Below are 13,565 nucleotides of genomic sequence, written 5' to 3'. Positions count from 1 at the left end.
TCACCCGTGGCTCTTGTCATGAGCTGCCAAGGCTATGGAAGCCTCTTGAGTTCACCAACTCTGACCTTATTTAGACAAGGCCATAATCAAAGTGGAGGTTCTATCCTCCCTTCAGAGAAAGGTACCTCCTTCTTTGATGGCCCGTTCTTCTCACTGGGATCTCACTCACAGAGATCTTTCATTTAGGTTTTTTTTTTTTTTTTTTTTCCCACAGTGTCTTGGCTTTCCATGCCTGAGAAATTCTCATGGGCTTTTTAGATGGGTGTGAATGCCTTAAGGGCTCATTCTGAGGCCAGAATGCTCTCCAGGGCATTTGACATTCTATGAGTCTCTTTCCCATGTTGGGCCATTCTCTCCTTTTCAATTCTATCAATTATTATTAGGAGACACTGGTCTTATGTATGTGATCTCTTTGACACTTAATCCTATCTTTATGATCAATCATGAACTTAAACTGATCACTTTAACTAGTAAAATGGCATTGGTACATGCCAACTTAATGGGATTTGGAGTCCCATGGCACATTTCTAGCTTTACCATTAGGGGTAAGTCCGAGTGAATATAACACATCTATTTTATATGGGATGTGTGTGTGTGTGTATGTATATCTGTGTATATATATGTTTGTGTTTGTATATGTAGAATTTATGGTCCTTGCATCAGTACTGCAATTAATATGAATTGTCAGCTGAGAGGTAGACCATATTTCCAAAGTAAATCTGGTTGTAATTATTAAACTTGTTAAAATCATATTTTACCTGTATTGATACAATGTAATTAGACAAAATCTTAGTGGACAATAAATAATTACCTCTAATTTTCTCTGTAACCGATGAGATGAAATATTTTTCCTGTATGGTATACTAAGAAATATACCTTGAATTGTGAGAGATAAGGGAGAAGATATGGAAATTTTATCTGATTTAGATCTCATAGCACAAATCTGCATAACCTTTTTAAATTGTTCTTTCTTTTGATCCATTTCTCATTGACTTATGTAAAGGTAAAAGTAAGCTGGAGCAGTTGTCATAAAATGACCTCAAATAAAAGCATGATATATAGCTCATTGGAATGAGTGTCAACCACGAAACAGTTTCTCTATGAAAGACCTAAAAACAGACTCAGAAAGAATATTGCAAATATCTTACACAACTCTACAATTAAGTTTTGTGAGATCTTTTCTGGAATTGTTGAAACTCAGAGTACAAATTAAATATTGCTGAACCAGCAAATTGTTTGAAATGTAATTTACTTAAGGCATAATGGGAATATAAAATAACTGTAAAGTAAACACTTTATTTAAACATCATTGTATTAAATTACATTACATATGATGCAGCTATGTCAATAGAAAACAATTAACAAGAAGGAATTTTTTTCTATTCTGTATTGTTACTCAGATTTTTTCCTTCAAATATATTGCTTTATAGAAAAAAATGAAAGGCACAAACTGTACGTTTTCCTGGGCAACGTCAAGAAAATAGAATCTCCCAAGACACTGATAATAATGAGAAAATAGTAGAAAACATTCCATACATTGTACAACCTTAAATATCTGTAAACATTTTTGGGTGGTTTCACCTTCTACCACTAAATTTATAAGACACCTGATTCTTCAGAAATGAAAGAAGTACTTATGCATACAGCAGTATACTAGCTCATGTCAATTTCATGCCAATTGTGTACACTATAATGAATAGTTGATAAGTTCTGGTTGCCACCAGATCGTGCTTCAAACCAGAGACTCTCCAACACTAAGCTCATCTTCTACTCAGCTCTTGCTAATCAAAGGTTACTGGGACTTGTATGTAAATACAAATGATAAGCTGGGGGTGGTCATTTATAAAAAATAACAGACAATTTTGAAAATGAAAAAAAATACAAAGGGACAGAATAAGTAAATGTCTAAGATTTAAATAACCATCTGGAATTGATGTTTTATGAATTACTGCATGAACAGATGGCCAAGCTTGCTCACATTCTTTTCTAAATTTTTGAATATTGCATCAATTTTCATATAGACTTTGAGCGACACACTTGAAGTGTTGTTTCCACACAGACACACAAGGTTTGGCATTTGACCAGTGAGCTAAATTCATTCCAAGAAGGTTATTTCTTTTGTTAGTGACTTTTCCTGCATTATCTTTTCCTAACTATTATTTTCCCAGGCCATGCCAGCCAGCTTAGAATCACAGAAGTGGCAACAATAAGAGCATTACATTCCATCCTTCTGGTTTTCCAAGAACGTTTGAGTATGCCTTAGCAGTTAGTAGCTATACAGCACTCTATCACTGTGCAAAAGTACCCAGGCACAGCCTCTTATGCTCACCTTTGAACTTCCTGCCGATCAGGGTGTTTTACTCCCAGAGCTGTGAGTGCTACCAGTTGTTCTCTAGATCATGGAAATTCCAGAGCTTCTGGTAACCTACAGATAGCCAAACTACATCCTGCCTTGAGTCAGGGGAGGAAGAGCTCCTCACTTGGCATGTTGGGTCAAATTTCACCCAAATATACAGCCCATAGTTTATCCCTTTTAATTCCATGTAGCCCACATCAGCCCTAGTGGGAAACAGAGAGATCACTCAGTGTATTTTGTTAGTGTTATGAACAGGGTCATGAGACCCAACCAGAGACAGTAGGCACTCAGGTACTGCAATGCAAGATGTGACGGGGCAAGTGAAAAGTTAATGGGAACTGTTGAGAGCTGTAGCTGTGGGAGAGAGGATGAGCTGGGGTGTAAGATTACATAGCCACTGCCAAGTTGGTGTGCAGTTAGGAAAGAAGCAAGTGAAGAATATACTCTGACTTCGCTTCCTCCCTTTGACTGCCCAGAGTCCCTTCCATTATCCCCATCCAACCATAAATCATAGAGCAGGGGAGCTCATATGTTTGAAAACAAGATAGAAAGATGGAGATGAGGTCTGAAGGACCAAACCAATTAGCACATAGCCTCCTCTCCACACACTTTTTATGACTCACCAGGCATGATCCTAGGAGCTTACTACTGTAGAAATCTGCAAAGCCAATGCTGCTTTACTTGAGATATTCCCTCCCCATTGTGGAATAATAACAGATTGCAATTGGGGTTGGATCCTTGTCCAGAAGGCTGGCTACTTATACACTTAAGAGCCACTGTGTTGACCCAGGTGACTCACCTTGTATCAGTCCAGGGAGGTTGGGTGTGATATGGGGGAAAACATCTAATGTCTGTGGATTAACCTAATAAAAGTGCCAGTGTTCCAGTCCAGTATGAATCAAGTGCCCTCCTCTGCTCTGTAGATGGATCCTCTGGAACTTGGAGCCTCCAGGGGCACCACAAAGGAGAGAAGAAGCAGAATCACATAAGTCAATTTTATGGCTAGCTGTGGTGAAGCTGACATTGAATCACTCACATCTCATTGACCACCTGCATCCAAGGCAGGATATTTGAAAAACAACGATAGTCTCTACTGTGTGCTTGAATCCCAGCAGTGGATGTAACTGAGAGTAAGGATACCACATGCTAGCTGAATACTTAGCCCCTGTGCTTACACAGATGCATCAAGTACTAGGGATTTTCACCATACCCTGTGAAAAGTGAATATCTCAACAGTTACTCCAGATAGGCTACCTTAATTGTCTTCATAATTTGTTGCTTGGAAGAACTATGGGGAGATATTCTTTTTCTTGTTGTGTTAAGGGGATGTAAGCAGGTGGATTTATGCTATCAAAGACTTATGAGTGTTTAAAAATACTTGTTCAATTTTAGTGTATTAATCAAGTTTATTAATTTGACCCCTTAGAAAATATACATTCCTATTAAAAATAAATGTTAAGCAGAATAGCACGTATGAAGATGCCATTTCTCAAGATTGGAACAAATAATGAATTGTACTATTGTAAGCAGTTTGAGGAATGAATTGATTTGATGTCAGTACATATTAGAATCCTAACTCCCTGATTAGAATCTGAACTCTACATATCCCATTGCATGAGAGACTTTGAAATACTATCCATGAGACCAAAGATCAGAGAAATAAATAGACCATATAGTTTTTCTTGCCCTGGGAATTTAGGACCACTGTATAGTGATAATTTTTTTCATTATTATAAGCAGTCACTTCTCTTTTATAAATGTCTATGTAGAGCATACAAGAGCAACAATAACAATGGTATGAAGTAGGGGGCTTAAAACTTAACCTAAGGTACAAAAAACCTAGTACAAAAAATTCATGTGTTAAAAGTCAGTTTATTTGCCAACATTTTCTAGTAAGTGATTTTGTCATTATCAACATTTATATGATACATTCTTGGCATGCAACCTCATGGAGTTGGTAAATACTGTGCCTGTCTGAACTAGGTAGCTAATAACTTACCTATTATTTTTAATTATGCATACATTATTTATAATAATTTAGTATTAATAATAAAGTATAAAATTATTTATTATCTCAATTCTTGATTCCTTTTCCTTTTTATGCCAAATGAACCATGACTCTTTCACCCAGCACCTGAAATTTAAACCACTCATGGTTTATGGTACAATGACAGATCCTTTATCCCTTCAGTAATAATTTCTGTGCACTAAGTTACAATATTAATGTTGGCCAAAGCGATATTTGAGAAACACAAACTAGTAACTGATTGATCTGAATCCTTTCTAACCAATGCTCATTGTGATTGCTCAGCATTTGTAAGCAAAATGTTATCTTCACAAGGCTGAATAAGGAAATTCTCATCACATTGACTTACTACCCTCAGTTATCAGTGGGTATGTCTTTGCTGCCTGTCTGCTCATGGAGAAATGGAAAGCTATAGATCATCTCACAGGCCTACTGGTGTTTACCAACTCAGCCCTCAGGGGATTCATTTTAAATATCTTTTGACTTACGCAGGTAGCTTTTTTTCTCTGTTACAGAGCAAATGTGGTACATTTTCTCATAATCAAGCCTCTACTGTGGATTTCCTGATGTTCCCTTTGATATCATAATGAAGCTGTGGTCCTTAGGATATTAGGCACAGCTTAGGTTCACCACCCGAGAAGCACCTGTGAAGAGGTCAGTCCTCAGGTCTCAGGCTTCTTTCTGAAGCTCCAAATACATTCCTGGAGGCCAGACGTGGGATTGGCCTCCTCATGGCAGCCCCAGCATGGCAGGGATCCATTCTGGGAACCCCTTACTGCTGAGGGCTCCAGAATAATTATCAAAGTGGGGTCACTGAATAGGAGTCACATAATTGATCCCCAAACAATACAACAGCAACTTTACCAATGTTTAATATATGGGTGGCCTTTGTGCTCAGTGCCCAGGTCAAACGTCTGATGACCTTGACTCTTTATCCTGTGTCGCATTTCAGCCTGATGTGACATATCACAGTTGTCAAGGCCCTGTTGAGTTGCTATCACAAATGATAATATATGGTTTAAACTTTGCTTTAGCTTCACATAACCAACAAGAGCCTGCAGTCTCAGATGAAAGGCAATTATAATAACACAAACCTAATTAGGAAACAAAAACACAGCCAAGCTGGTATTCTTGATACTAGGCAGCTGTATTTCTTTCTTTCTTTCTTTCTTTTTTTTTAGAAAACTTTTATTTAATAAATATAAATTTCTAAAGTACAACTTTTGGGTTATAGCAGTTTCTCCCCCACCCATAACCTCCCTCCTACCCACAAACCATCCCATCTCCTACTCCCTCTCCCATCCCATTCTTCATTAAGATTCATTTTTAATTATCTTTATATATAGAATCAACTTAGTATATACTAAGTAAAGATTTCAACAGATTACACCCACAAAGACACACAAAGTATAAAGTACTGTTTGAAGACTAGTTTCACCATTAATTCACATAGTACAACACATTAAGGACAGAGGTCCTACGTGGGGAGTAAGTACACAGTGACTCCTGTTGTTGATTTAACAATTGACACTCTTATTTATGATGTCAGTAATCACCCGTGGCTCTTGTCATGAGCTGCCAAGGCTATGGAAGCCTCTTGAGTTCACCAACTCTGACCTTATTTAGACAAGGCCATGGTCAAAGTGGAAGTTCTCTCCTCCCTTCAGAGAAAGGTACCTCCTTCTTTGAGGACCCGTTCGTTCCACTGGGATCTCACTCACAGAGATCTTTCATTTAGATCATTTTTTTTTTTCCACAGTGTCTTGGCTTTCCATGCCTGAGAAACTCTCATGGGCTTTTAAGGCATATTGGAATGCCTTAAGGGCTCATTCTGAGGCCAGGGTGCTATTTAGGGCATTTGCCACTCTATGAGTCTGCTGTGTATCCCGCTTCCCATGTTAGATCATTCTCTCCTTTTTAATTCTATCAACTATTATTAGGAGACACTGGTCTTATGTATTTGATCCCTTTGACACCTAATTCTATATGATCAATCATGAACTTAAACTGATCACTTTAACTAGTAAGATGGCATTGGTACATGCTAACTTAATGGGATTTGGAGTCCCATGACACATTTCTAGCTCTACCATTAGGGGTAAGTCCGAGTGAGCATGAGGCAGCGTGTTTTAATAACAGATAATCAGATCTGGCAAGAAGTCAACCCAAAACCAAGAATTGATAAAGGGATTATTAGAAATACAAACTTACATCTTCTATCATTCATTATGAATCTTGCCCCATGTATGTTGTTGTGTTCTATATATAAGCTAATGATTATCTAAATTTTGGTCTTGGAAATTTGAGCCCTGAGACTCCCAGGTGAGTCACAGAGAGCTCCTCCAGATACCACAGGGTTTTATAAATTTTAAGGGAAAATGTCATTGCCTTCCATTGGACACTGGGTTAATTACCAACTGGAGGTAGCTCAGGGTTTCAAATTAGATCTCACACATTCTTTGGATGATGTCACAGTTTATGCAGCTAGATTTTCAATGATTGTTTTGATAAAATGCAAGTACCCCTCAAAGACCCAGAAAGACCCTTAGACAAAAGGGGTAATGTCTTACTGATTCCAGTGTTTGAGAACCTGTGCAGTGTCCAACAGGCTCATACATCCCATAACAAGTAATTGTGGCCATTTAATAATGACACTTAGGTTTACTGTTAGAGAATAAATACTCATTAAGTTGTCTGAATCTAACTACCTAATAAATAGAACTGTAAGCTATTTGTTTTAGCTTAGGAGCTGTGTGAGACAATTTACTCTGACACTAAGGACTTTGTGAAGCAACAGAATTTGGGACCTCAGCTGTAATCCTGTAGTACTAGCCAAACCTTTTCAAAATGTAACATTAAGACCAACCTAGGCCTGCGCCACGGCTCACTAGGCTAATCCTCCGCCTGTGGCACCAGCACCCCATGTTCTAGTCCCGGTCGGGGTGCTGGATTCTGTCCCAGTTGCTCCTCTTCCAGTCCAGCTCTCTGCTGTGGCCTGGGAAGGCAGTGGAGGATGGCCCAGGTCCTTGGGCCCTGCACCCGCATGGGAGACCAGGAGGAAGCACCTGGCTCCTGGCTTCGGATCAGTGCCGGCCGCAGTGGCCATTGGAGGGTGAACCAACGGAAAAAGGAAGACCTTTCTCTCTGTCTCTCTTTCTCTCACTGTCCACTCTGCCTGTCAAAAAAAAAAAAAAAAAAAAAAAAGACCAACCTGGCACATTTTTTTTTCTGTAAAGGTTAGTTTCAAATCATATTTGAATGGGACAGACCATGTTTTATTCACGGGCCTTGTTTGATTCTTTCTAAAGGTCTCATAGAATCTGACACTTCTTACAGCATCTACAGATTTGCATTAGGGAAAATTCAGATTGTAATGGCCCTGAATGGGGGACTGAATTTCCAGAGGACATTGTCTGCCCTGGCTTTAAAGTTGATTGTGCAACCGCGATGAAACAGGCTTCGAGCAATCTCAAACACTGAAGTCCCTGTAGGTGTGGCTGACAGTGAATGGATGTGGTGTTCCTTGGGATAACATCTTTACACTTCTCCCTGGGTAATGGGCCATGCTCCCAAGTTTGAGTTCATTTCTAGAGAGCATACTCCAGTTGTTTCTCCTGTGTGTCTGTTTTGTATCTTACCAGATGCATGTTCAGCTTCCCCGGAAGCTGTTTGCACCTTGGCTGATGGTTCTGCTCTCTGCTATTAATGAAGAAGAGGGGTCATTTTTATCTGGATTACTGAGTCTCACTTTTGAGTTCAGGCAGAACTGAATTCCCTAAAATTCTGTCCTCGCCCAATACATTCTAACAAGTAATATCCTTGAACCATCCCCCGAAGTTCTGTGTGAACTGTTCTTCTGTGACAGAAATAAATTCTCGAAATGTCACCACCAACCCTGGTGACTTGGTCTCATCACTTCCTCCTTTCTTGATGGCTCTGGCTTTCTGGTCCAGGCTGAGTCACTTGATGTGGATACTTCTCTGCATTCTGAACCCTCAGTTCCTGAGTAACAGCTCCTTGTTTTCTTCCTCTGTCTTCCCCCCTCATAACTTCTCATTAGTTCTTTTCACTATTCCCAGCACTATTTCATCTCCTGCCTGGGTCCTTCAATGCTCAGAAGCCCACTGGACCTACCTTTTCACTCTCAGTGTTCACTGAGTTTGGATATTGACCTGTTTTAAAGATTTACACTTGTTGATAACTCTGTAAACATACAACCTGATAGATTGCAGGTCTTCCTTCTTTTTTGGAGGAAGGTACTGGACTTTCCTTGGGAAACCCTGATTTCAACATCCCATCCAATTGGCCCATATGTATCTTCACATTTTTCATGCCTCATGTTTGCTTGTAAATAGTCGTCTGTATGCATTCATTCAGGAAGGCTTGTAACTTCTTTTATGGCATGACTGCACATACTAAAAATTTCTCTTGCAAATCTGTCTTTCATTCTGCTGGGTGACATTGGAGATTTCACAGCAGGTAACTGTGAGGGAAAATAAACAAATACCTGGTTTTTGCCTTATATCTTGTTATGGAGATGAACTCACAGAGTTTAAATGGTAATACCCTTTGCTGCAACAATATCATGTGACCAAATTAAGTTGTAAAATAAAACACCAGGAATGAGGCATAGGATATCCCAGGGCTGTGCATTGTGTGTTGCTTGGGTTACTGTAACATGGTGCCCCCAACTGGGCACCTTAAACTGAAGAGATTTATTATTTCACAGTTTTAAGGCCAAGCAGTCTGAGATAAAGATGAGGATGAGACAGTGTCCTTTTGAGGGAAGTGAGGGCAGAGTTTGTTCTAAGTTTCTCATCTTGGTTTGTGCATTCCTGGATCCCTTGTGTCTTCACCAGGTCTTCCCTCTGTACCTGTACTATGATCTCCTGTCTTTATAAGGAAGCTAGTCCATGTGGGATTAGGCTCCACCAAATGGTCTCATATTTACCTTAATTAGTCTTTGTAAAGATCCTGTCTCTAAATATAGTCAGATTAGGATGTACTGGGATTTAGGATGTCCCCATAGGAATATTGGGAAGGACACAATTAAGCCCCTAATGTGGCATGTGAGAAATAAATAGAACAAACAAGAAGTGATGATTTTGGAAGAGGGAGAGTCTGGCATTAGTGGAAGTGACCTGAGTTGACTTTGAAGAAGGAGTAGGTTTTCAACAGAAGGACAAGGGCAAGCTCATGAGGAAATGCTGCTGCTCTCACAGCCGCATGGCAGCAACTCATCATAATTGGTAATAAATGATGAGAAGACTCATCATAGTAGGTAATAAATGCAAAACTACAGTGGCACAAACCTACCTTTCTGGTGCAACAAAGCATGGCTCATGTGGAGGTATCTAAATTCTACTCTATGGGGAGTGTGGTCTGATTTTACTCTGTGGCACCCTCCATTGATGGCATGCCCTCCTTTCTGAAATGGGACAAAGAAACCACCATAGCACCTGACTCTTTCCTTGATGCTGACGTGGTTTAATTTGCAATAAGGAAGGAATGAGCAAAGGAGGCTGAAGCAGAGGGGAATCAGAGCCACTGTGGTGTGTGAGGTGGTGGAGGAGGTGAAAAATTGTCGCTCCCCCATTCGCGGAGGAACGACACAGGACCCTGCACTGTTTTTTTGTCTGCTCGGCCCTTCCCGGGTTTGCTGCTGGTCCTTCCCGGGTTGGCTGCTGACACCTCCACCTCCGTGGAGGGGCGGCTCCTCCTGCCACTTTCCCCACTTCCTGGAGGAGCGGCACACCGCCGGCTGGCTCTCTCGGGGGCTGCTCAGGTGTTCCTTCAGATGTTCCCTGTGCATGTTGTCTCTCTCCTCCTTTATAGTCCTCTTCCACCAATCCCAACTCTGCTACCCACACGCCGAGCACACTGCTCTCCTCCAATCAGGAGCAGGATCAGCTCCTGCAGCTTATCAGTCAAATTGGCGAGAGGCAGCTGCGTAGAGGTTGTTTGGGCTCTCTCTCAGTGCCATATTGTGGGAGGGCAGATGCATAGAATAAGTCTTAATTCCAGTAACTTAGTCTAGTCTCAGTTGCTCCCCACAAAAAATCACAGGGAATCCATACTCTGTAGGGCAAAACCATCATGGGCACCACTTTGAGACAGAAAAGCTGGACTTTGTGCACAATCACCAGGAAGCTGTTTGTTTAGTTTTTCTTGCTCTTCCATAATAGTACTTACTTCTGCTGGGTTTTTGAGACATAGTAAATATAAATACCACATTCATGATGAACATTGGCATTACAGTCTACAGGGTAAGACAGTTTAAAATAATAATATCAAGGAAATACAACATGTCAGATAGTGATAAACTTCATGCAGAAAATCAAAGGTTTCTGAGCAGGAGTGAGGTAGATGAGTTCGCAGTTCTAAAGAATGTGGTGAAGGAAGGCCTCACTGATGGATCACAGTTGGGCATAAATTTGAAAGGAGCAGTATCTGTGGATATCTGAATGAGGAGTATCATTTAGTATTAGGAATGGCAAGTGCCAAGTCCCCAGAATGCAAGTATCCTTGTATTCCTGTACCAGTAAGGAAGTTGGTGGAACAGGGTAACAGGGTGAATCAGTTTGCTTTGGCCATAAAATGAAATCACCCCAAACTTCATGGTTTGGAACAACCATCATTTGTTTAGCTTAGTAGCTTGTTTGTTTGCAAGTTGGCTGACCTTGGCTGTTGGTCTTGAGTAGGTTCAGCCATTATCTCTGGTGGCTGCTAGGAAGCTGAGTGCTACTTGGCCTTGGGAATCACAAATGGGGTGGCTTAGCTGCTCTGTTCTACATTGGTCTTGTGTCCTCCAACAGGTTATCCCCACGTTTGTTCACCTGGAAAATTGCATCTGCCAAATTCCATGGGTCAAAGCCCATCCTAGGCTGTCCACTTGAGGGAACAGATTCTATTTCTTAAAAGGGAGGGACTGCAGAGTATTGTGGCCATTTCTACTTCTCATCCCATGGAGAGTGGCAGAAATGAATTAGAGAGTAGCAGAGCCTTATAGGTTGTAAATGTGAGGTTTATAACTCATTCATGCTATTGATAAATGAGTTGGAAAACCACCTGAAGGTTTGAAGCAGAGACCTAACATGATATAACTTAATAAATGAAAACCATATCTCTGGCTGCTCTGTTTAGTAGAGACTACAGAGGCATTAAAAAAAAAAGTCAAGTGACCCGGTAGGAGGTTATTGTTACCTGTGTGACACTTGAAGGTGACTTGGCCTGGGGTGGTAGCAGTTTAGGTGAGGAGGAGTGACTACATTCCAGATGCTTGCTGACCATGTTATGTGTATTTGCTCTTTCTGCCATTTTCTTGCCTTGTGAGCAAGGATTTTTTTTTTAACTTTTATTTAATGAATATAAATTTCCAAAGTACAGCTTATGGATTACAATGGCTTCCCCCCATAACTTCCCACCCACACGCAACCCTCCCCTTTCCCTCTCCCTCCCCTCTTCCATTCACATCAAGATTCATTTTCAATTCTCTTTATATACAGAAGATCAGTTGAGCATATATTAAGTAAAGATTTCAACAGTTTGCTCCCACATAGAAACACAAAGTGAAAAATACTGTTTCAGTATTAGTTATAGCATTAAATCACAATGTACAGCACACTAAGGACAAAGATCCTACATGAGGAGTAAGTGCACAGTGACTCCTGTTGTTGACTTAACAAATTGACACTCTTGTTTATGGCATCAGTAATCACCCTAGGCTCTTGTCATGAGCTGCCAAGGCTATGGAAGCCTTTTAAGTTCACCGACTCTGATCATATTTAGACAAGGTCATGGTCAAAGTGGAAGTTCTCTCCTCCCTTCAGAGAAAGGTACCTCCTTCTTTGATGACCTGTTCTTTCCACTGGGATCTCACTCGCAGAGATCTTTCATTTAGGTCATGTTTTTTTACCAGAGTGTTTTGGCTTTCCATGCCTGTAATACTCTCATGGGCTTTTCAGCCAGATCTGCGTGCCTTAAGGGCTGGTTCTGAGGCCAGAGTGCTGTTAGGACATCTGGCATTCTATGGGTCTGCTGTGTATCTCGCTTCCCATATTGGATCATTCTCTCCCTTTTTTATTCTGTCAGCTAGTATTTGCAGACGCTAGTCTTGTTTATGTGATCCCTTTGGTTCTTAGTCCTATCATTATGATCAATTGTGAACAGAAATTGATCACTGGGACTAGTGAGATGGCATTGGTACATGCCACCTTGATGGGATTGAATTGGAATTGTTTCTGTGTGTAACACATCTTTAAGCATCTTTTCCAGGGCTGGACGAATGGCGACAAATTCTTTCAATTTCTGTTTGCTATAAAAGGTCTTTATTTCACCTTCATTCATAAATGAGAGCTTAGCAGGATATAATATTCTGGGCTGGCAATTTTTCTCTCTTAGTACCTGGGCTATATCTTGCCATTCCCTCCTAGCTTGTAGGATTTCTGATGAGAAGTCAGCTGTGAGTCTGATTGGAGATCCTCTGAGAGTAATCTGATGTTTCTCTCTTGCACATTTTAGGATCTTTTCTTTATGTTTCACTGCAGTGAGTTTAATTACAACGTGTCGTGGTGAGGATCTCTTTTGGTCATGTTTACTAGGGGTTCTGTGAGCTTCCTGTACTAGGATGTCTCTGTCCTTCTCCAAACCTGGGAAATTTTCTGCTAATATCTCACTAAAAAGGCCTTCTAATCCTTTCTCCCTCTCCATGCCTTCAGGAACTCCTAGAACCCGAATGTTGGTTTTTTTAATAGTAACCTGAAGATTCCCGACAGTATATTTTAGATTTCTAATTTCCTCTTCTTTTCTTTGGTTTGACTGTATATTTTCCTGTGCTCTGTCTTCTAAGTCCGATATTCTCTCTTCTGCTTCACCCATTCTGTTTTTAAGGCTCTCTAATGTATTTGTCATTTGATCTATTGAATTCTTCATTTCATTATGATTTCTCGTCACTATCACAGTTTCATATTCTACTAGTTGTTTCATTTATTTTGATTCCTCCTTAATATTTCATTTTCACGAGACAGATTTTCTATCTTGTCCATTAAGGATTTCTGTAGTTCAAGAATTTGTTTTTGAGAACTTCTTAATGTTCTTATCAATTTTTTTGAGATCCACTTCTTGTATTTCTTCTATCTCATCATCTTCATAATCTTGAATTGGGGTGTCTATTTCATTTGGGGG

The 13,565-nt window shown here is 40.2% G+C and overlaps 1 protein-coding gene across 4 annotated transcripts in view; it reads left to right on the top strand.

The window, feature by feature from the left end:
* Window positions 1-13,565, top strand: part of MARCHF11 (membrane associated ring-CH-type finger 11) — a 329,699-nt gene that overhangs the window by 261,972 nt on the left and 54,162 nt on the right. The window lies entirely within an intron of this gene.

The sequence above is a fragment of the Oryctolagus cuniculus genome, chromosome 14 (genome assembly GCF_051225735.1).
Source record: "Oryctolagus cuniculus isolate XC-2025 breed Fujian yellow rabbit chromosome 14, ASM5122573v1, whole genome shotgun sequence".
NCBI lineage: Eukaryota > Metazoa > Chordata > Mammalia > Lagomorpha > Leporidae > Oryctolagus > Oryctolagus cuniculus.
The sequence above is the reverse complement of the archived record's forward strand: the minus strand, read 5'-3'. Positions and strand labels throughout refer to the sequence as shown.